We start from the raw sequence: 18,718 nt of genomic DNA on the forward strand, positions 1-18,718 counted from the left end.
GAGATCTCCATCTCAACGATAAGACCCAGCTCCATTCAACGACGAGCAAGCTACAGTGCTGGACACCCTACACCAAACAACTAGCAAGACAGGAACACAACACCACTCACTAGCAGAGAGGCTGCCCAAAATCATAATAAGGTCACAGACACCCCAAAACACACCATTGGACACGGTGCTGCCACCAGAAAGACAAGATCAAGCCTCATCCACCAGAACACAGGCACTAGTCCCCTCCACCAGGAAGCCTACACAACCCACTGCACAAACATTAGCCCTGGGGTGAAACACCAAAAACAAGGGAAAGTATGAAACTGGAGCCTGCAAAAAGGAGACCCCAAACACAGTAAGTTAAGCAAAATGAGAAGACAGAGAAATACACAGCAGATGAAGGAGCAAGTTAAAACCCACCAGACCTAACAAATGAAGAGGAAATAGGCAGTCTACCTGAAAAACAATTCAGAGTAATGATAGTAAAGATGATCCAAAATCTTGGAAATAGAATGGAGAAACTACAAGAAACATTTAACAAGGACCTAGAAGAACTAAAGAACAAACAAACAATGATAAACAACAAAATTAACGAAACTAAAAATTCTCTAGAAGGAATCAATAGCAGAATAACTGAAGCACAAGAATGGATAAGTTACCTGGAAGATTAAATAGTGGAACTAACTATCACAGAGCAGAATAAAGAAAAAAATAATGAGAAGAATTGAGGACAGTCACAGAGACATCTGGGACAACATTAAATGCACCAAGATTTGAATTATAGGGGCCCCAGAAGAAGAAGAGTAAAAGAAAGGGACTGAGAAAATATATGAAGAGATTATAGTTGAAAACTTCCCTAACATAGGAAAGGAAATAATCAAGTCCAGGAAATGCAGAGAGTCCCATACAGGATAAATCCAAGGAAAACCCCACCAAGACATATATTAATCAAACTACAAAAATTAAATACAAAGAAAAAATATTAAAAGCGTAAGGGAAAAGCAGCAAATATCATACAAGAGAATCTCCATAAGGTTAAATACTGATCTTTCAGCAGAAATTCTGCAAGCAAGAAGGGAGTGGCAGAACATATTTTAAGTGAGGAAAGGGAAAATCCTACAACCGTGATTACTCTACCCAGCAAGGATCTCATTCATATTTGAAGGAGAAATTAAAACCATTACAGACAAGAAAAAGCTAAGACAATTCAACACCACCAAACAAGTTTTACAACAAATGCTAAAGGAACTTCTCTCGGCAGGAAACACTAGAGAAGGAAAAGACCTACAATAACAAACCCCTAACAATTAAGAACATGGTAATAGGAACATACATATCGATAACTACTTTAGATGTAAATGGATTAAATGCTCCAACCAAAAGACATAGACTGGCTGAATGGCTACAAAAATGTATATTTGTTGTCCACAAGAGACCCACTTCAGTCCTAGGGACACATACAGACTGAAAGTGGGGGGATGGAAAAAGATATTCCATGCAAATGGAAATCAAAAGAAAGCTGGAGTAGCAATACTCATATCAGACAAAAGAGACTTTAAAATAAAGACTCTTACAGGAGACAAAGAAGACACTACATAATGATCAAGGGATCAATCCAAGAAGAAGATAAAACAATTGTAAATATTTATGGACCCAACATAGAAGCACCTCAATACATAAGACAAATACTAACAGCCATAAAAGGGGAAAACGACAGTAACACAATCATAGAAGGGAACTATAACACCCCACTTTCACCAAAGGACAGATCATCCAAAATGAAAATAAATAAGGAAACACAAGCTTTAAATGATACATTAAACTCGATGGACTTAATTGATATTTATAGGGCATTCCATCCAAAAACAACAGATTAAATTTTCTTCTCAAGTGGTCATGGAACATTCTCCAGGATAGATCATATCTTGGGTCACAGATCTAGCCTTCTCCCCTCAAAATGGGAGAAAATATTTGCAAATGAAGCAACTGACAAAGGATTAATCTACAAAATATACAAGCAGATCATTTAGCTCAATACCAAAGAAACAAACAAACCAATCCAGATATGGGTAGAAGACCTAAATCAACATTTCTCCAAAGAAGATATACAGATTGCCAAAAAACACATGAAAGGATGCTCAACATCACTAATCATTAGAGAAATGCAAATAAAAACTACAATGAGGCATCACCTCACACCAGTCAGAATGGCCATCATCAACAAATCTACAAACAATAAATGCTGGAGAGGGTGTGGAGAAAGGGGAACCCTCTTGTACTGTTGGTGGGAATGTAAATTGATACAGCCACTATGGAGAACAGTATGGAAGTTCCTTAAAAAACTAAAAATAGAACTACCATATGACCCAGCATTCTCACAACTGGGCTTATACCCTGAGAAAACCATAATTCAAAAAGAGTCATGTACCACAATATTCACTGCAGCTCTATTTACAATAGCCAGGACATGGAAACAACCTAAGTGTCAATCGACAGATAAATGGATAAAGAACATATGGGGCTTCCCTGGTGGCGCAGTTGTTGAGAGTCTGCCTGCCGATGCAGGGGACACGGGTTTGTGCCCCGGTCCGGGAGGATCCCACATGCCGTGGAGTGGCTGGGCCCGTGAGCCATGGCCGCTGAGCCTGCACGTCCGGAGCCTGTGCTCGGCAACAGGAGAGGCCACAACAGTGAGAGGCCCGCGTACCGCAAAAAAAAAAAAAAAAAAAAAGAACATATGGCACCTATATACAATGGAATAATACTCAGCCATATAAAGAAATGAAACTGAGTTATTTGTTGTAAGGTGGATGGACCTAGAGACTGTCATACAGAGTGAAGTAAGTCAGAAAGAGAAAAGCAAATACTGTATGCTAACCCATATATATGGAATCTAAAAAAAATATAAAAATGGTTCTGAAGAACCTAGGGGCAGGACAGGAATAAATACGTAAATGTAGAGAATGGACTTGATGACGTGGGGAAGGTGAAGATAGTCTTGGACGAAGTGAGAGAGTGGCATGGACATATATACACTACCAAATGTAAAATAGATAGCTAGTGTGAAACAGCCTCATAGCACAGGGAGATCAGCTGGGTGCTTTGTGTCCACCCAGAGGGGTCGGATAGGGAGGGTGGGAGGGAGATGCAAGTGGGAGGAGATATGCAGATATATGTATATGTATAGCTGATTCACTTTGTTGTACAGCAGAAACTAACACACCATTGTAAAGCAATTAAACTCCAATAAAGATGTTAAAAAAAAGAAAGAAATGTTTATTGTTTAAGTTACCCAGTCTATGACATTTTTGTCATAGCATCTCTACATATAAAGACCAATTTTTACCCAAAACCTCCACAGCAACCATCCCAGGAAGTCAAACCACAACCTCTGCACCTATTGGTCCAGATTGTCCGGACCTGGCCAACAACTCCCAGCTTTTCTATGTTTTGCCCTTGCTTCCACTGCAGGACAAACAAGATAAAGATTTCCAAACCAATCACAGAAGATACTTGCTTTCTCCTTAACCCACTTCAGCTTCCCCATGCCAACAGTCTTCAAACTGGGCATACCTGAAACCTTCTCCTTTTTTCACTATAAAGCTTTCCCACTCTTCTGTCTGCTTTTGGGTCTTTGCCAAACACAACTGGTGGTGGCAGACTCTCCTGCTGCAGTAAGCTCTGGATCAATATCCTCTTTTTCCTTTATATTTGGGTGGTCTTCATTTATTTTCACAACTAGTACTGAACCAATTATACCTCAATAAAAAAAATTAAACTTAAAAAAATAAAAGTGGCCCTACCATATGACATAGTTATTCTACTCCTATGTGTCCCACAAGAGAAATAAAAGCACATATCCAAGTAAAAATAAAAGAATATTTATAGAAATTTATTTATTCTTATCTAAAAACAGAACCACTCAATATGTCCTTCAATAAGAGAATAGATAAACAAATTGTGCTATAGCCATGAAGTGGAATAATATTCATAATAAAAAGAAACAGTTCACTGAAATGTATAACATGGGTGGAATAATTATACTGAGGGAAAAAGCCAGAGGGAAAAAAAAGTAGTACATACTACATGATTCCATGCATATGAAATTCCAGAAAATGCAAAGTAATCTGTAGTGACAGAAAGCATATGAGTGACTGTATAGAAGTGGGATAGTTTGGAGGCAGAAGGCTGCAAGGAGGGATTATACCAGGTACCTAAGAAAATTTTAGGGGTGATCATTTGTTTGTTATCTTAACTGTGGTTATGATGTTTTTGCCTGTGTAGTTAAAACATATCAAATTGTGCATTTTAAACTTACGAAGTTGGGCTTCCCTGGTGGCACAGTGGTTGAGAGTCCGCCTGCCAATGCAGGGGACACGATTTCGTGCCCCAGTCCGGAAAGATCCCACATGCCACGGAGCAACTGGGCCCGTGAGCCATGGCTGCTGAGCCTGTGCATCTGGAGCCTGTGCTCCTCAAGGGGAGAGGCCACAACAGTGAGAGGCCCGCGTAACGCAAAAAAAAAATTAAATAAATAAATAAATAAACTTACGAAGTTTATTGTCTATAAGTTATACCACAATAAGCCACTAAACAAAACAAACAAGTATAAAATGAAAATTAATATGATGGGGAATCCGAGACTCTTTTAAATTATTTGTTTGATCTTGGGTTGGAACACTAGAGCACTATTCTCTCAAATCTATAAAAAAATTTCTTACTACATTTATTTAATTTCATTCCACTGAGTAATTTTTGATTGTGCACTCTTCTGTGTTATGGTGAGCTTATTTCTAGGGAGCTTTTTATAGTATTCTATACCTTATACCCCTTTGCCCACAGAGTAGAGGGAAAAAGAGAAGAAGAGGGCAAAAGATTAATTTAAACATTTGAAATTTACATATCTATGTACAGACAAACTCTATGAGATAGATAGATAGATAGATAGATAGATAGATAGATAGATAGATATAGAGATATAATACACACATATTTCAGGAGCATGGAGATCGAATATTAGGACAGACATCAGCTTCTTATTTGGTAAACTCACTATGGAAAAGTGTATACTAAAGACAGGTATCACTGGTAATTCATGGTCTCTAATAGGATAAAAATAATTACTCTGCTTAATTACAGATATAAAAATATCTATTTACCATAAAATTCCACACAGCATTTCCCTCTCTAATGTAATGTGTGCCATTAAAGCACAAATAGGGCTGTGTAAATGCCAATGTGTGCTGTTAATGAAGCAACATGTTTCTCACTATAGAAGCCATCAGCATTCAAGATTTCCCCCAAAGTTGTTATTAAAAATTACATCTTGCAGCTTAGGCACTGTAAATATAGCAAATAAAGAAAGGAAGTAAAATGTCTCTTTTTGCTCCACCTCCTCACCAGCCTTTTGTGTCATGGTTCTGGATTTTGGACTTTCTAATAGTTGTGTAGTGATGCCTCATCATTGTTTTAATTTGCATTGACCTAATGATATACGATGTAAAACACCTTTTCCTATGCATATATGTCATCTGTGTATCTTCTTTGGTGAGATGTCTGTTAAGGTTGTTGGTCCATTTTTTAATCAGGTTGTTTATTTTCCTACTGTTGAATTTTAAGTGTTTTTTTGTATGTTTTGAGTAACAGTCCTTTATCAGATGTGTCTTTTGAAATTATTTTCTCTCATTCTGTGGCTTGTCTTATTCTGATAACAGTGTCTTTCACAGAGCAGAAGATTTTTATTTTAATTAAGTCAAGTTTATCAATTATTTCTTTCATGGATTGTTCCCTTGATGTGGTATTGAAAAAGTCATTGCCATACACAAGGTCATCTAGGTTTTCTCCTATTTTTTTCTTCTACGGGTTTTATAGTTCTGCATTTTATATTTTGGTGTGTGATCCATTTAAGTCAATTTTTGTGAAGGGTGTAAGGTCTGTGTCTAGGTTCATTTTTAGCACACCGATGTCCACTTGTTCCAGCACCATTTGTTGAAAATATTATCTTTGTGGTATTGTATCATCTTTGCCGCTTTTCAAAAATCAGTTGGCTACAGTTGTGTGGCTCTATTTCTGGGAGCTCTATTCTGTCCCATTGATCTATGTGACTATTATTTCACCAATACCATACTGTCTGGACTATTGCAGCTAAATCGTAAATCTTGAAGTTGGATAGTGTCAGTTCTCCAACTTTGTTCTTCCTCAATATAGTGTTGGCTATTCTAGGTCTCTTTTCTTTCCATATAAACTTTAGAATCAATTTGATAAAGATTCAGATTGGGATTACATTGAATCTACAGATGGAGTAGGGAAGTACTGACATCTGTACAATGTCAAGTCTTCCTATCCATAAATATGTAATATCTCTCCATTTATTTAGTTCTTGGATTTTGTTCATCAGAACTATAATTTTCCTTATGTAGATCTTTTTCATATTTTGTTAGATTTATATCTAAGTATTTTATTTTGGGGTGTGCAAATGTAAATAGAATTGTGTTGTAAGTTTCAAATCCCACTTTTTCATTACTGGCTCATTTTTGGTTTTAATACTGATTAACCTTCATCTAGCTTCCTCCCCATAACAGATACAAAGCTCTTCTTCCTTATCACCAGTTCAACAAGTCTATGATTTTCCAGTTGCATAGGAAGAGCAGGTAAAGGACCATCTCACACACACACACACACACACACACACACACACACACACACACACACACACACACATGCATACCCACTCCAAGAATGAGGAAAAAATGATTCCTTACTTGAAAAAACAAAAAACAACTTCCACTCATCCTTGGTTGCCATAATTTACGTCTCAAAGAGATAAAATGTAAGTCCTTGTGTGTTTCTTTTAATTTCAACAAGTAGTGGCCAACTCCACTAGCCATCATGGGTCCCTCCCTTGATGATTAATTCCTATTTGTTCTTGAACCACAGCTAGTGATCTCACTCAATAGTTCTCTGATTTTTGTATTCTTGGCCTCTGCTGCCCTTCCTGCAAGTCTGCAGTTCACATTTTCACCTACTCTACATGACTCTCAAATCAGAACTTGAGAGCACATGATTGATCCATCTTCTAAGAACGCCAGAAATTCGAGGGATGACCCTACATCTATCTTTTAGGCTGTCTCACCAGGCATCTTTCTTTAACTTCTTTCTCTGATCTTCAGAAGCATTAGGCAATCTGCCAGGTCAGTGGATTGGCAAACTTTAGATAGGAGATAATTACAACCCTTTATCTGGCAACTAAGAGGCATTTTGTACGCTCCTAACATAAAAAGTGAGTTTCTCTCCCTTCATTTTTGGTAGGGCATTTTGATGCCTTGTATTAGGATTTAAGATATATGCAAACATGTTTTAAAAGTCATGAAATCTCTTTCATTATCACTGTGATCACTCTGTTTCAAATGACACTATAATTGATTATTTTTATAGTGTGCCTTTTCTAATATTTTGTGAGTTTCATGAGGATATTTGAACCTCTAGCACCAAACATAATTCCTGGAATATAGTATGTCAATAATTATTGAATAAGTGAATCTATGAATAAATGACTGATATAGTCTATATATATGTATTTTAACGTTTCTCAAGTTTTGTTTATAATTTTCAAACCAGTATTACAGTAATTTTATATATGTACTTTACTGTATGTTTTATAGCTTATTCCCTCTTGAGAGTCTTTGTTGTAATATAAAAAAAGCATCTTAATTTTTCTTGCTGTTTAGTTTCTAAGTGATATATTGATTCTCTTTATCAAGTTACAAAAATAAAAAAAAAATATGAACACAAAGGCAGAAGAGATTTGGTGATCAGTGATCACAATTTTATGGAGTGTTTACTATATCCCAAGTCTTACACCAAGTACTTGGCATTCATTATCTTATTTATTTCCACAAGAACTTGGAAGAAATACTATTAAATCCCCATTTTACTGATATCCAAATTTGCAAAAATCAAATAAGTTAGAGATAGAATTTGAAGTCATTTTTTAAAGCATTGAAATATATAGCTTTAACCAGTATGCTGTACAATTCTGAATTTATTTAAATTTATAAAATAATCTGGGAATAAGTGACCTGTTTTAAATGATATTTTCCTCCTCAAAGTACATTGAGTATATCTGCATTTATTAAATTTCCATTTTTTAATCTTTCTGTAAAATTCTCTCATTTCTTCATACAAATGCAACATAGGCATTGCCAAATTTACTTATGTTTTATTGCCATGGTGAAAGGGAACTTTTTTCACTATATTTTCTGTCTCATAATTTAGTGTTCTACAGGAAAGGTGTTAATTTTTTACATTTGTATTTTGTGCCATGTCACCTTAATAAATCATCATTAATAGTAAAAACATTCAAGTTGAATATCTTGTATTTGTTTATTTTTAGGTATTAAAGTACTGGAAGTTTTAGTTTTTTCCCAGTAGCCATCAATCTTATTAGCATTTCATAATAGATATATATTGAAAAGTATATTTTTTTGAAAAATGTATTCTGATTTCATACTGGTAAAAAGTTCAAAACAAGGAATGGGTTTTATATTTTATTAACTAACTTTATTGTAGCTATCTTTAGCTAAAAAATATAGATTATGTTATCTTGATATAGTCACATCAACCCCAATTTTAAGTATAAACTAATATTTTCCTTAAAATATTAGTTTTTCTTTCCATTTTATTAATGATGCAAAATGAAGAAAAATATACAGGATAAAGCAAAACAAACTACAGAAAACACTAATGAGTCCCAATCCCTAGAGTACCACAGCTAACATTTTTGTGTATTTCCTGCCTATATAAATATTGTCCTCCTTTTTACTATCACTTTGTATCTTTATTGATCATTAGTTTGTATAAAATGTATCCTATTCTATAATATTAATAATACACATGTCTAAATTATACTTAACTATCCCCCTTATGGAATACATATCCTAGTTGGTGGGGTTTAAGGAGATAATAGAGAAAAAATAATGAATAAACATAAGAATAAAATTTTATAGCATGTTTGATACGATAAATGGTATGGGACAAAATAAAAGCAGAGATAAGGGGGTGAGGCACTACTGGAGCTAGTGCTGCAATTTTAGTAGGTTGATAAGAGTAGCCATTAGAGCAGAGATTGGAGAAAAGAGGAGGTAAACCATACCTACAGGGAAAGAAGACATTTCAAGCAGAAGGAACCTTTTAGGCCAACACCCTGTGGTGGAAGTGTGCTTAGTGTATTTGAAGAACAATAAGGAGGCCAGAGAGGTTGGACCTGAGAGAGGGACAGGGAAATGAAAAATAGAAGAGTCAAGTTCTGAGAGCTAATGTAAGCTCAAATGGAAAGTGCCTTTCAGGCCATTGTAAGGACACCGAGTACAAACTTTCATTCTGGTCATTGGAGAACTTAGAGCAGAGGACTGATGGATACCGTCTTATATAAATATAAATCTCTGATCACATATTTGATTAATTCTTTTGGAAAAAGTCTTATTAGGAAATTAGTAGGTCAAGGGTCTGATCATTTCCAGGACTCTTTTAATATATAATATTAAATTAATTTCCAGTCAGGTTGTACAGTAATGAATATCCCTGAGACAGTACAAGAAAGTGTTCTACTACATCACACCTTCAACAGTTCAGACTCCTGCAGGTGACACCCACTTAAGAAATGAGCTTCACATCATAATCTAGTACATAAATACACATGTGAATGTGTCTATAAATATAAGCATCATCCAAATCAATGTTTCCAGTTACTCAATAAGGACAATGGTTTCTTACATTTTGTATCTCATTATTTCAAAACATACTTTTGAGGACATATTTGCTAGCCAACTCGTTTGGATATTAGAAGTGATCTTCATCCTTTGGATTAATTCTTTTTTTAAATTAATTTTTTTATTGGAGTACAGTTGATTTACAATGTTTTGTTAGTTTCTGCTGTACAGTGAATGAGTTATTTGTATATTCATGATATTAACCATCTATAATATTTGCGTGTTAATGCAGTTTGTGTTGACTTATGACAGTTCTTCTATTTACATATAATAGAATTGATCAGTTCTTTTTTGCAATTCTTTAATAATTAAAATTTTAGGCAATTAGAATCATCCACCTTTAAAAATATTTAGATGCTTTATATCCAACTCTTTAATTAACAGGATTATACTTTGTTACATGCTTTGACATGAGGCCCAAACTTGATTTTACTCCAGTATATGAAGCCCACTTGCAATGGTTCATTTTTTCTGATTTCTTTTAAGACTCATTACTTGTAATTCATTTATTTCCATGGATAATCTATAATTATTATACTGGTTCAATTATAATAACCCTATACCATATGTATTAGTTTGCTAGGGCTGCCATAAAAAAGTAAAACAGACTGGGTGGTTTAAATGACAATAATTTATTTTCTCACAGTTCTGGAGGCTAGAAGTCCAAGATCAAGGTGTTGACAGTGTAGAAGTCCAAGATCAAGGTGTTGACAGTGTTGGCTTCTGAGAAATCTCTCCTCAGCTTGTACATGGCCATCTTCTCCCTGTGTCTTCACATGATCTTCCCTCTATGCATGTCTATGTCTTAATCTCTTCCTTTTATAAGGACACCTGTCTTATTGAATTGAAGCCCACCTTAACCACCTCATTTTAAGTTAAGTACATCTTTGAAGAATTTACCTCCAAATATAGTCACATTCTGAGGTCCTGGAGGGTTAATAATTCAACATATGAATTTGGGGGAAAGGCGCAATTCAGCCCATAACACCACACCACATTTTAATATTCAGTGTATTTTACAGTGCTTTTATTTATTTTTATTTATTTATTTATTTGCGGTACGCGGGCCTCTCATCGTTGTGACCGCTCCCTCTGCGGAGCAGAGACTCTGGACACGCAGGCTCAGTGGCCATGGCTCACGGGCCTAGCCGCTCCATGTCATGTGGGATCTTCCCGGACCGGGGCACAAACCCGTGTCCCCTGCATCGGCAGGCAGACTCTCAACCACTGCACCACCAGGGAAGCCCCTACAGTGCTTTTTAAAAATATATTTAATAAAGTAGACTTTGGAGTCAGACAAAATTGAGTTCAAATCCTGGCTCTTCAACTTTTCAGATGTGAGACCTTGTGGATAGGTTACTTAATGTCTCTGAGCCTCATTTTTCTTATTTAAAAATGGCAATAATAATTTAATTACATAATATATTCAAACTACTTAGGATGGTGCTTGACACAAGGTGAATGCTCAGTCAATCACAATCAACTATTGGCAATTTGGTTTAAGTGATTCTTAAATAGAAGATGACATCTATATAATACATTTTCCTTACATCAAGCTATTTTACTGAATACTCTTATTTTTATTGTCTTTAATAGTCTCTCTATAAAAAATATATTACTTGCAAATGTTAAAAAATGGTAATTTTCCTTTGACATCTCTTTTTTATCCTCTTGTATTTGTCAAAAGTTACCAAAAAATGCAAAGTTATAATGGCAATTTTGTTCCTAGCTTTAATTGTGACATCTGTTGTTTTTAACTGGCAAGTAAAATGTTGACTTTTGCTTTTCAATGTTAACTTTTGCTTTTCAATGTTGAGAAGAATGTTACCTTTTTGTCACTTTTCTAGAAATTATCATTAGGGGAATCTTTTATTTTATGGAATTCCTATTGTGTTCTTACCAAAATATTAATGTAATTTGTCAGATTCTTTGTGCTTGTACTGAGAGTAAAGGAATTTTTCAAGGTAATTTTTAAAATATCCTATTGAAATCAAATTTTTAGTGTTTCATGTATATTTTTTATTAACATCTATTAATAATGTTTTTTATTTTTCCTTTAGTACTTCCTCTGACAGGTATAAATGTGCTTCATAAAATAAAGCATGTAACATTCCATCATTTTTAATTATCACAGTTTATAGAGAATTTAAATTAAACTTTCTAAATAAAAATTTAAAATGTCTCACCTGTAAATTTCCTTAGTTTGCAATATTTTGAAGACATTTCCTTGATAATTTTTGTATTTTCTTTTATGGCTTTTATCTATTTAGATTTTTAAATCTCTTTTTGATTCAGTTTTAGTAAGTTAAGTTTTTTTTTCAGAAAGGGTGTTAATTCCATAAAATTTTCTAAAAGCAAATAGTTGTGCAGAGTATTATCCCATACAAAGTTAGTCCTTGCCTTATAGTTATATTTCTTGTCCAATTCTAATTTTCAGTATTTGTTTTCTTCCCCTGTGGAATTCCATATTTTCCATTTTATATTATTATTTATTTTCAAAGAACCAGCTCTTGTTTTCTTTTTTCCTTTTCCACTTTTCAAATTCTTACATTTACTTTTATTATATATAACTTTTTATTATAACTTCTTATTATAATAACTGCATTTATTTTTTTGTGTGTGTGATTATTTTTATCCCTCTCCTAAATTGTGAACTGAACTTTAAAGAAAAAATTACAAACTGTTTAATAATAAAAATAATACAGCAATAAATTCTGCTAAGGCCTTAATCATGATAAAGCATTTTTGTCTTGAGTTCATGACTGCAATTCTTACACTTTTTTTAAATAAATAAGGGGAGTATTGCTGTTATTGTGACTGCTTTGTTCTTGTTTTGGTGAAGAGGGTGTTGAAGGTGAATCTTCTAGTATTTGAGCTCCAAACATTTTTTTTTTCTTTCACTCAAAACCTTTGTGTACTTTCATGGTCTTTCTTGTGAATAGGTAGAAAACAATTTCAAGTGGAGACACATTATAGATTTTGACATAAGCTATTTCAAGAGATAAGAAATAAATATACGTTTGTCATCATTATTTAAGAGCTATTATACCAAAATTGTAGAAAAACAAGAGCTTTGCATTGAAAATTAATGGATATATAGTTGATATTTTTTTTTATTATTAGAATATATGTGTGCGTACATATGTATAGGTATATTTGTGTGTGTATATAGATTTGATCTCACAGAGATATGATCTTCCATCTGAAATATTATTTCACCAAAAATTGGTTGTTGTATGATCTCCATAACAAAATCAATTGAGGGATGAATTTCATGCCTTAGCAATTGTGAGTCCTCGAAAAGATTATTTAACTTCTCTAATCCATGGTTTATGTTTCACATGGTTAAATGAGGGAATGCATTTCAAGGCCTAGCACAGTGCCTGGTTTATAGCTATTACTCAATAAATATTGAAGATGAAAATACCTGGTAATAGCATCCATCCCCACAGCTCCTCATCCTTTATCTCCCATCAGCATTCTCTCACCACCCATGCTCCAGTTTTCTTGTACAAACAAGATTATTCTAGAATGAAATATGAGGTAGCTACATAGCTAGGTAAATATTCTACCCTCCAAGTATCCAAGAGCCTTCCTTGTTCTCCCTGTTAACATCTTTCTTTTCAGGATTATATCTTAGTGCATGTTTTGTATTAGATGAATAATTGGCTTATATATAATAAACATATTGTCCAAATGGTCCAATGCTATACAGAGAAAAAAAACTATAAAGTTCAAATCCAACAGAGTAAGATTCAAAGACCAGCTTAATTAACTTCATCAGTATATTTAATCTGACATAAGCTTTTTATCTTTATTTTCAAAATAAGGTAATCACAATTAATAGCCAGTGGGCTTGTGTGGATTGAATGAGATCATACAAACAGAAGTTCCAGGCACATGAGGCACCAAAGAAGAAACTTTGGCCTTTTTTTGTGCTTTCATGTTGGTCATCTCCCTATTCTAACACACAATCTGCTTTGGAAAATGTTACTTTTTTAAAGTGAATAACTCTTCCTACAGACAAGTGTCAAATATAGAGTTCAAATTCACAAAGATAGGAGGCTGTGATTTCTTGAGTGGCTGTATTTAATTTCTTAGATTTTAATATTAGAATATCACAAAATTATCTATTACTTATAACTACTAATTAGTATAATGAATAAAATTTTGTTTCCAAAAATTTATATATGTGTATTTTTTTCTTTAACATCAATTCAGTGCTTAATTACCATACAGTAATGTGATGTAAAAAATATTTAATTTTAAATAGGCTTTTAATTCTTGGAGAAAAATTCAGCAATGAGGAAGTATTTTTAAACTGTTATGGTTGAGATAATTCCTAAGTGATTTAAATTACATAAATGAGCCTGGGATTCTTTCAACTTATTTCTTAGTTAAATATGAGAAAACATAAATGTCTACTTTTTGTATGGTGAACACAACTAGTTTGTGTTAGGTGAATATTTTTAATTAACCAAGGCAACATAGAACTTTTGAAATATACATTCTTTATTGCTAGGTCTATTCCTTAAGAGAGGTAAATCTGGTCAATTTCTATCATTTACTTCTGTGAATGTAGGAGACAGTTGTAAACTGAGTCAGAGACAGAGACATGAAAGAGATAAGTGAGACTCAGAGAGGTGAAGGACAAACATACAGAGAGAGAACATTTTGAATAGTAAAGGGATTTTCCCCACCATTCCAAAGAGTGAGGTCTTGGAGTGACTTGGAGATGCAAAATGGTATTTGCTGTTCCTTCATTCACTCCTACTCTCTGTGCTTTTCATGCAGTCATAATGTAAGCATGTTGAACTTGGTTTCCCCAGGGCCATGGTTATAGTATAGAATTCCTGAACTAAAAATATTTTTTTTTAAAAAGTGAGACACTCTAGGCAACATATAAAGTTGGATATTAGAGGCTTCCAAAACATTCCAGTGCTTGATGTGCAACATAATGTAACTGTCTCTGCTTACTCAGCATGATTGATGCTCTTCTAGTCAATCTTAAGAGGTGTTCATAAAAATATTGCTGCATTTACTTTAAATGTTAACTTCCATTCCTCAATAGCTTGCATCTCTTACACTGCAATGCCTATGTTTTGTGGTTTCTTATATAGAGTCTTTCTTCTCTTGTGTTTTTTGCCAATATTCATCCCACAGAGTTTCATTTTGCTTTCATAATCTATTTCATCTCTCCTCTAATGTTTCATTCGCTTTCTTTCCAGACTACCTCTGAAATCTTACATATGGTTCAGCCATTTTACACTTCCTAAAACATTTAAACCCTTGATTAAATAAATATCTGCTTAAAAGAGCATAAAATACTCTGATTAAGTACATAAACACTCAGAAACACATACAGTTCTTATAAACACTTTATGTACCGTTTTAAGTTTAAAATTGATGACACATGTTTAATGTCACATTTGAATAAATTCAAAGCTTAATGCAAAAAAGATTAAGTAAATAAATGTCAGAAACATAATGGAGCAGAACCTGTCACCTGCTAATAACAGTATGTATAAATTATTGAGTAGGATTTGTGTGTGATTACTCATTGATTGACCATTATTTGGAAAATTTTTACAAAGTTCGTCATTAATTCATCATGAAAAATTTAGCAAACTGGAAATAAAAAGAAATTACTTTGTTAAAGGCATTCAATGAGCCTTAAGAAATACAATGCTTAAACATGACATTTTGGAAGTAGTCCTATTAAAATTATGCAGAAAGTAAGTATGCTCACCATCACCCTTACTACTGAACTCCCTAGACAATACAAAAATTTGTATAACAATTGGAAAAGAAGAGATAAAATCATCATTTATTTTCAGTAAATAGGATTTAATTCATTATAAAATCCAAGAATATCTGTAAATTATTAATAGTAGTATGATGACATTAAGAATACTGAGGACAAATAAGTACACAAATCAGAGTGTTCCCATGCATCATTAATAGCCAATGAAAATGGGAATAAATTATTACACATTATAGCAAGAACTACCATAAAGTACATAAGTAAATATAAAAAATTAAGTACCAGAATATTACAAATAAATTTTGAATTTTATTAACCCAAAGTTTAAAATAAAAGTAAACCAGATTAATGTTCCTGAGTGACAAAACTCAACACCATAAAGATGTCATATGACACTAAATTAATTTATAAAATCAGTACAATTTAAAATGAAATCTCTCTAGGGTTTATTGTGGAAATTGACAAGTTGATCCTAAAATCTGTATGGATCAATAAGGAGCTGAAAATATCTAAGATGTACTTGTAGAAGAACAAAGTTGGGCAATAGGCCCTCTCATATATCAAAACTATTTTAAAAGTATGTTAATTAAGACCACATGATATAGAGGCAATAATAAACAAACAGGTCAGTAGAGCAGAATAGAAAACTTGTAGAGCCACACACACACACACACACATACACACACACACAAAATATTTATAGGGCAGAGGTTGCATTTCAACTATATGAGGAGCAGATATATTGCTCACTAAATGGTGAAAAGAACATTGATTTTCATTACACAAAGTAGATGCCTATGTCATACCATGTATAAAAATAAATTATATATACATTACAAGCATAAATATTGAAATGAAGCTATCGAACTTTTAGAATAACATGTAGGGAAATAGCTTTATGGTAGTTAGAATGAATTATTTCACAGAAACTAAGAGCAACTCATAAAAATAAGACTGATAAATAAAATAAAAAAACTTCTACTAAAAAGACAATATATCCAATTTAAAAGACCATCAATAGCCTTTGAGAAGATATTTGCAATGTATATTAGACAAAGATTTAGTGTTCAGAAAACTACCCTACTTGTTTTTATCTTTTTAAAGGTAAACACCACCCCTACACAAAATGGATAAATCATATAAATAGATAATTCACAAAATAATAGAATTGAATGAATAAAAAATTATGTGAACATGCACAGCCTCACTAATAATCATAGAAAAGTGAGTAAAAAAAAGTGAAATCTTGTCTCAACCATCAGATTTACAAAAATTAAAGAGTCTGATGATACCAAGTTAGGAGAAAGTACAAAGAAAATATCTCATCAACTCTAATAATTTATAGATGCACAGACCCTATATCCCAGTAATTCTATTCCTCAGTTTAATTACTAAGATAAAGAATCACATCTACATGTTTTAGTTTTCTAAGGCTGCTGTAACAAATCACCACAAATTGTGTGGCTTAAAATGACAGAAATATAGTTTTTCACAGTTATGGAAGTCAGGAGTCTGAACTCAAGCATTTGGCAGGGTTGGTTTTCCATGGAGACTTGGAGGAAGAATTTGTCCCATGCCTCTCTTCCAGGTTCTGATGGTGGTGGACAATTCTTGGGTTGTGGATATATCACTCCAATCTTTGCCTTGTCTTTCACATGGTATTTGCTCCTTTATGGGTCTGTGTGTCTGAACTTCCTTCTTCTAATAAGGACAAGGTCATTGGATGAAGACCCACCCTAATCCAATATGAACTCACTTTAATGTGATTATATCTGCCAAAGCTTTGTTTCCAAACAAAGTCACATTCTGGGTGAACAATTGGAGGACTGTATTCAACCTAGTACACTACTCAAGGAGATACATCTAACCAGGAAGTTTATCACAGCTTTCTCTGCCATAAGGAATAATTTTAAAAAACAAAATGTCCATTAGTATTTCAATGGATAATAAATAATTGTACAGACATACAAGGAAGGTTATACAGCTTTAAAACAAATGACCTTGGCCTATGAATATCAACATTGATAAATCTAAATAATAACATATCATTGAGAAAAAAAAGTTGTAAGATATTTGACAGTATATTACCTGATATATAGGTATGATAAATATACAAAACAGGACATAGTTGTGGGTTCTTTTTATTGATACATATAAAATATAATCTACAAATATAGAGAGTTTCCTATTCATCAATTTTAGGGTAGAGGTTATCTCTAAAGAGGGAAGGTAAAGAATGAGATAAGGATTAAATGAATGCTTAAAATATACATGTAATCTTTTATTATTTAAGGGTGGGGGGATTTGGAACAAATGTAGCAAAATGTGGCCACAAAAAGTCTGATAGAGCTAAGTGGTGACTTTAGAGGAGAGTTTTTCAACCTCTGTACCATTGGTATTTGAGGCAATATTTTTTGTTGTGGAAGCTTTCCTGTGCATTGTAGGATATTGAGATGTTTAGCACCCTCTCTGACTGGCCTCTATCCACTAGATGCAAGTAATAAACCTCCCCACCCTCCTCCAGTTATGTCAACCAAAATAATGCCAAACATTTTGCTCTGAGGGAAAAAAAAATCAACTCTGGTTGAAAATCACTGTTATAGAGTATTTATTATACCTATTTGTTTGAAATAGGTTGTGATATAAAATATATACCTATATTTCTTACATGCTAAATTTACATAGATAATTAAGGCAATTGTCAACATGTAACCATAAAATATTCCACTTTATGTTACAGAAATTAAAAAAAGCCTAAGTAACCCATACAATTTGTGATTAATTTTGTCTGAATTATTTAAGAAAGATTATACCAAAGAAGAATATTTCAAATTCACCTTAAAGAATGTGTAAGGTTTTACGAGTTTGAAAAGTGATGGGATAGTATTAGAAGTAGAAGGAACAGCAAGGAGGTAGAAACTGCTAATAATTGTATGCAATTGAGAATTCTTCTATGAAATCAAAATACAGGGCATAGTTGTCAAATTTAGTGTCTTCACTGGTGCTAACATATACGTGTGAAGCAAACAGGTATAAGGAAATGGAGAGTAGTATGGCTCCGTGAAAAATTGGGGGAGAGTAAAGATATGTCTTTATCTAGAGTAAAGATGTAAGTCTGGCAAATAATGACTAATGTCATTAAAAGATAAAATTAATATCCCTGTTGAATGTTGACATGTTAAAAATTAACTTGAGA

Source organism: Hyperoodon ampullatus (genome assembly GCF_949752795.1).
Source record: "Hyperoodon ampullatus genome assembly, chromosome: 1".
NCBI lineage: Eukaryota > Metazoa > Chordata > Mammalia > Artiodactyla > Ziphiidae > Hyperoodon > Hyperoodon ampullatus.